The 6,839-nt window shown below is 48.2% G+C and overlaps 1 long non-coding RNA gene across 1 annotated transcript; it reads right to left on the bottom strand.

Moving 5' to 3' along the window:
* Positions 1 to 4,831: 4,831 nt before the first annotated feature.
* LOC122455614 lies at positions 4,832 to 6,427 on the bottom strand. Its single transcript, XR_006273936.1, has 3 exons — positions 6,259 to 6,427; positions 5,268 to 5,418; positions 4,832 to 5,068 (listed from the first exon to the last, which is right to left on the bottom strand). It is a non-coding gene; the product is annotated as an uncharacterized LOC122455614 (long non-coding RNA).
* Between the last annotated feature and the right edge of the window lie 412 nt (positions 6,428 to 6,839).

The following is a 6,839-nucleotide window of genomic DNA, read 5'->3' as shown; positions in this document are numbered from 1 at the left end:
AAAAGGTTTCCAGTGTAATTTTCAGTCATACTCTGCTTAAAAAAAAAAACATCAATCGTGTGTTTTAAAACCCAACAAGGAAAAGGCAGGTGTAGGCTTTCTGCCAGTGCAGTCTGGCACTTGCTTTTGTCCAGAGCATATAGAATAACTTATAAATAGAATGGGGTTTTAAAATAATTACACTTGGAAAGATTCTGCATGGCTCAGGAGGAAACACTTTTTAAAAGAGCTGCTTTAGAAACATCTTTGAGGAGAAATGTTTGCTTTCCTGTCTCTGCAGAATTCATAAACCCATTAAGGGGCTGCTTTTCAAAAGGAGGGAACAATGGAACACACCCACAGAAACCTATCTTTGGGCCCTTCTAATTAAATAGGTAATGCATCCCTGCCACATGGACCTGGCCTTTTAAGACACCTAGATATATAAAGGACAGGTAATTTTAGAGGCACAAATACTTGTCTCCTGATCCCCATGCCTCACAACCAGAGTGCAAGGAAGTGAACACACTAAAGCTATACAGACCATTGCTCAAAAACCCTTTTAACTCTCCTATGTGTCATAATCCTGGGGTACAACCTCTTCTTCTCCCCCAACAAAATATGAGTGGTTAATTAAGGTTTTTTTAAAGGCCTGATCCTGAGAGATTTTGAACACCTGCTACTCATAATGAAGGAGTCGAGACAGCACAACCACAGCCTGAGTCAAATGAAAGGTATTCCTAAGTAATTACCCACCAATTTATAAAGCTGCATGTGTGCAGCCTCCCACGTAGCTCTTGGTCCTGGAAAGATATACAGAGGCATTTTGGAGAAAGTGACAGAGGGATCAGAGAAGGAGAAGTAAATATTCTCTATATCCCCAGAAAGACTTTACCTGCTGAGACAATCATTTCTCAACTTGAAGTAAGGAGCAAGTGTTCAAGAGATACAGATTGGAAGGAGGGGAAATAATAATAAAAACAGGTCATTCTTGAACTTGGCCAGGAATTACAAGAGGATTTAGCAAATCATAACACAAGGTGTTGTCCTGTCTGCAATGATCAATTTATCAGCAGCTTTAGGCTTCTACTACAAATGCTATGTAGACTGCTCTAAGGGACACTCCTGGCATTACCCAGTCAGCTGCTAGCCAAGCCATTATACACTTTGTCAATATTATTCTGAAGAAATGTGATCTATATATTAGATTTCCCATGGCCAGCAGCACAAAATGCACAAATCCTTTGACAGAGTGAAATGGAGCTTATTGATTTTATGTGCACTCCCCCTCCCCCTTGGGCACCGGCTGAGGGTGTGATGGGGAACATCATAAACATGAAGGCCTTTCATTCCCCAGTACACAGGCAGTGCACAATGTCAGATCAGGAATGTCCTAACTCAATTGTCTGGACATTGTTATGATGTGTGTATGCTCAAGCAGGCTACCCTACAGCATCTGTTTGGGTCAGAGTAAGTCAATAGCAGTGGCTACTGGGAAATAATAATGTACTTTATGGGTCTGATCCAACATCCATGGACATCAAGAGGTGTCCTATATCTTCAAAACACTTTGCAAACAAAAACAACAAGGAGTCCGGTGGCACCTTAAAGACTAACAGATGTATTTGAGCATAAGCTTTCGTGGGTAAAAACCCCACTTCTTCAGATGCATGGAGTGAAAATTACAGCTGCAGACTTTGCAAATAGTGGCTAAGTTAACTATGTCACAGTTCAGGGCAACTGTACCTCTATTCCCCTTTGTGATCCACCAAGAGTGGAATTCTGGCTCCCCAGCCATCACCTCTCCTGAGTAGAGACGTGAGTCTCTCCCTCTCGAGTGGAATATTTCCAGACTGTACAGTTCCCCCTGTACTCTGTGAATTCCCCAGCAAGTCAGACTGCCTAAGCAGTCCTCAGAGACTACAAACAGTGTAATTGCTGATGGCCCCCCAGCGACTCCTGCCCCATTCACCACCATCCCACTCTCTGTCCCTTGCCCCATCCAACCACCCCTTCTCCCTGACCGCTCCCAGACCCACCACCCCAACTGTCCCCTGCTGCCCCATCTAACCCCCCTCTCCTTCCTGATTGCACTGCCCCGCCTCGGGACCCCTGCCTCATCCAACCACCCCTTCTCCCTGACAGCTCCGGACACCCTGCCCCTAACTGCCCCCCACCGCCCCATCCAAACCCCCTCTCCTTCCTGACTGCCCCCCGGGTCCCCTGCCCCCATTCTACCCCCCCATTCCCTGCCATCTGACTGCCCCAACCCCTATCCACACCCCCGGCCCCTGACCACGCCCCAAACTCCCCTGCCCTCTATCCACCCCCCCGCTCCCTGTCCCGTTACCGCGCTGCCTGGAGCACCAATGGCTGGTGGTGCTACAGCCACGCCACCCAGCTGGAACCAGCCACGCCACCACGCAGCACAGAGCACCGGGTCACGCCGGGCTCTGCAGCTGCACTGCCCCAGGAGCTCACAGCCCTGCCACCGGCACAGTGAGCTGAGGCTGCAGGGGAGAAGGGCTAGCCTCCCGGGCCAGGAGCTCAGGGGCTGAGCAGGAGGGTCCAGTGGACCAGATGTGCCCTCTGTCCCGGGGGCTACTCCCATAACTGGCAGGTAGCAAAGAGCATCATAGGCAAGGCTGGAGGACTGAGAAATAAATCCTTTCTTTGCAGCCCGGTTCCCATATCTACTCTTTGAATTAGGATCTTGTGTGTAGACACACTTGGTCGGCAATGACTACAAGTAATAATGAGAAGTCTTGGCTTATGATAATGACAGCACTCATTTTAAATCCCCATGCCCCTGCAGAGCTAAAGTATAATGAGGCTCATAACAGTATAAGTGATAGTATAGAACAGTGGTTCTCAAACTTCATGGCACTGTGACCCCCCCCCCCTTCTGACAAAATTACTACATGACCCCAGGAGTGGGAAGTGAAGCCCGAGCCCACCCCAGCCCCACTGCTCCAGGCTAGAGGTGGGGGGCAAAGCTGAAGCCCAAGGGCTTCTGCCCTGGGCAGAAGGCATGTAACCTTAGCCCCCTTTCCAGGGCTGAAGTCCTGGGGCTTCGGCCCTGGGTGGTGGGGCTCGAGCCTCGGCTTCAGCCTCGGCCTTAGGCCCCAGCAAGTCAAACACCATCCTTGGTGACCCTATTAAAATGGGGTTGCAACCCACTCTGGGGAGTCTCGACACACAGTTTGAGATCCCCTGGTACAGAACGTAGAATTTTAGCTTTCTGGATCATTAATATGACACCCTCAAAGGCTAAGATACTTCTTCCATGGACTAGAAACTAGATGTAGCTGTCATCTGTAGAATACCCCTACATGTAGCGGGAGAGAAGGCATGTTGTAGGGCAGTGGGCTCCAAATTTTTCACAATCATAGCTCCCCTTATCCCTGTGTCCACCCCCCACTTCTCCCGAGCCAGGGCTGGGAGCAGGCTGTGGCGCTGGGGGGGAAGCAAGCAGGGGTAAGAGGACCACAGCTGGGAGCCAGTCTGGTGCCAGGAATGGAGCTGCGGCCAGGGGCTGGGGATGGAAGCAGAGCCGGGGCCGGGCCGCAGTGGGGACTAGCAGCCAGGACTACGGTTGGGTGCGGAGCCACAGCCGTGGCTGGGGCTAGGGCCGGAGCAGAGCTGGGGGTGGACCGAGGAGTGGAAGTAACATGGAGGGGGTTGTGAGGGAGCATAGGAGCTCCTTGCCAGGAAGAGGGTCAGAAGAAACTAATGTCCCTGAGGCAAGTCTCACACTCTCTCTGGACGACTGGCATTGGGGGAGATGTAGGTGAGGCACAAGCAGGAGTCCCAGCAACTTCACGTTGAGAAGTAATCAGCAGAGGTACCAATCAGATGCTGCAGCTGTGTAACTTCTCAGTACCACTGTGCAAGATGCCATCTAAGCACATACGTGTGCTCAGATGCCCTGGTTATGGCCACAGTATAGGAACATGAGAATGTAGGAGTCGCTGGGTGAAATTGGCTGGTGTGTGTTAATGCAGGAGATTGGACTTGATAAGCATAATGGTCCCTTCTGTCTTTAAAAATCTATAATTTGTGAACCCAGATAGATACATAGATAAATGTATTCAGTACATATTTACTTCTCTCTGCTGGGCATGCATACTAGCAGGACAGAGAGCAAAGGCATGCCCCTCCTCCTTCCACAAGCAGAGGGGTAGAACCTCTATTTAGTGTTCAACACAGCACTAAGAAAGGGCACTAGATATCACTGTGGCCCACACATGACAGCCCTCAAGGGCATCACTTGGTGTCTGAGGCATTTCTATCCCCATGCTCACTAATACATGTACTGCAGTCAGCAGAATGCATTCCATGGGGGTGCCTTCTGCAGTGGTGAAGTGTAGCCCTGTGTGCAGAGCCCTAGGCCCTCCTGGCCTGTAGGATTCTAGCAGCAGAAGATGCCCTGGGAACCATCTCTTTTCCTCTTCCCTCACCACCCTGAGCTCCAGCGGGTACACCCCATGGGGCTGGAGCCCCGAGACCCTCATCCCCGCTGGGCAGAAGCCAGAGACGACGTGGAGGGGGGGGCATGTAGAGTCACGTGTCCCCCACCCCCTGGATTTTGGCCAGGGTTTGCAGGCCTTGGTCGGTTACATGGTGCTGCAGGGTCCCCTCCCTGCACAGCAGCTGCTGGAGCTGGAAAGCTGGGAGCTACAGCCAGCCATGGGGAGAGGCAGCAGCAAACAGTTGGGAGGTGCAGGGAAAGCTGCAGCCCTGGGCTATAGGGTCAGGCAATTAAATATCCCACAAAATATAAGCCACGCATCCTAAGTTGAAGCACGATTATTCAACACTCAAGACACAGACGTGTACATGTAGGCCAAAAATAACAGCATCCCCAGTATTCCTTGCAAAATTCCCCTGCAGCTTATGTTTTAGGGAAGTGGTGTCTGTCTCTAATCTTGAGATTATGACAATGAACAGGCTAGTCTTTAGCAGGGGGTGACTCACACAAGCATATGCACAGCCGCAGAGACAAGGTCACAGCACTCATCTCCTCATTACTCACATTCTTTCTCTATGTCTATCTCAAGTCACATGGGCATTTTGTCTGGAAATCTAGCTGTGGAGCAATTATTGTTCAGAAAAAGTTAGTTGACAAAACAGGGAAGTTGTATTGAAGACACTCAGATCACTCATTTCAGCAAATATGTTATCCTGAACAAATTTCTTTCCTTCTCTGCACACATATCCCCTCAGCTGGCTCTCCATAAATCTATAATTCCCTGTTTCATTCATTCATCAGGTCTGACCCTCCTTACCTCTATTTTGAGCTCATAACATGAGATGACTGTGATTTCCTTTCCCCCAACCTATAGGGCCTATTCTAGGAAGTGGACCCACATTTGACATCAAGGGTCAGACACAATTTTCTTCACCACCACCCAAATGGCGTTGGAAAAAGTCATCCAGCTGTAGACAGAGCCAACTGAGTTGAAATCTGTTGTAGCCAAGCATAGGAAAATTCTATGGGCCTTGTCTACACTAGGAAAATCAGGACCCATAATTCACTAAGAGTAGTAGAGATGATGGATGCTGTAGTGTAAAAAGTGCAGGTGTTATTACAATTGTGTCACCTAACCTTGTTCCAAGCAGGACTAAACAACACAATGACAAGTTGCCCGAGCTCCATCAACAATACAGCTCAGCTGCCACTATTGCTACTATTTTTTGAGCTGTACTGGTGGTGAATTACAGCCTGGCTGTATCAGGGGTTGACCATGTTTCTTACAATAGGTATTGAACTGGGTTTTGTCCTTTCTTCACTAGTGTGAGGAATGGGATTTTTAAAAAATACATTTTCCTGTTTTTAATCTATGTAAAGTAAAATGCAAAATTGTCTTGTATGAGAAGAATATAAACTACTCAGTAAGGTAAAACAAACTTTTACAAGCTAAAGAAAGGCAAAGATTCTAAAGTTAGCAAAGAAACAGGAACACCTTGTCACCTTCCATGAGTCGCAAGACAATTTTAATTTGTTCCAGAAGCAGCTCCACCCCGGAGAATGGACAAAGGTAAAGCCTTATGCTAAAAAGGCTTCTTACATTCTCTCCCTCCCACGTTTCTGCCTGAGGAAGACGCACCTAAATTGACCATCACCCCCTCCCCCCAACATGACCTACTAGGAGCTGAAAGCTAAATGTTCCTTTGCTGTTGTCTGTCCATTCAAACTGTTTTTTGCGTTTCATTCTGTGATTCTCAGCCCAGCTGGATTCTCCTTTCTTTCAGTGAACAGATCAGCACTCCACTCACCTCTTATCATTTTAAAAATGTTTGCAAGAGTCACTGCAGCTTCTACTCTCAATTATATCAGTGGGACTTCACCAAAGCCCAGGAGGCAGCACCAATGCAGCCAGGACCAGAATTTGTCCTACTGTCTTTTAATGCATTTTCTGCAGATTAACAGCTGGTTTGGTGCCAGTCAGCCTTCAGGGATTCCCCCCCACCTCTTCCAGCCTCATCATTTACTTTTGAAATCTTTTAGTTTACTTTTTAGGCATGCTCAGTGGAGTCCTTATTGACATCCTAATTTAGCAATCTTCCAGAGAGGGTGGGTTCACACCATGTATTTTAGAGAAGAAGGAGTAGAGTGGAAGCACAGGTAATCAGCATCTAAAAAGGATATATTTTCTCTTCTAAATGAAGGTCAGGATGCACAAGTGCAGAGTTCTGGGAGCTCATGGAACCTACGGGAGGAAGCACCTATGTAACTGTACCTTCCATAGCCAGCTCCTGCTGAGCTAGGAAACCTAACACACATTTTGTCAGGATTTAAATGACCTGTGAGTCATTTTGCAGATCATAAAGAAAACAACAGAAATCAGTGCAACTAG

This window comes from Dermochelys coriacea, chromosome 8, assembly GCF_009764565.3.
Source record: "Dermochelys coriacea isolate rDerCor1 chromosome 8, rDerCor1.pri.v4, whole genome shotgun sequence".
In the NCBI taxonomy this organism is placed as follows: domain Eukaryota; kingdom Metazoa; phylum Chordata; order Testudines; family Dermochelyidae; genus Dermochelys; species Dermochelys coriacea.
The sequence above is the reverse complement of the archived record's forward strand: the minus strand, read 5'-3'. Positions and strand labels throughout refer to the sequence as shown.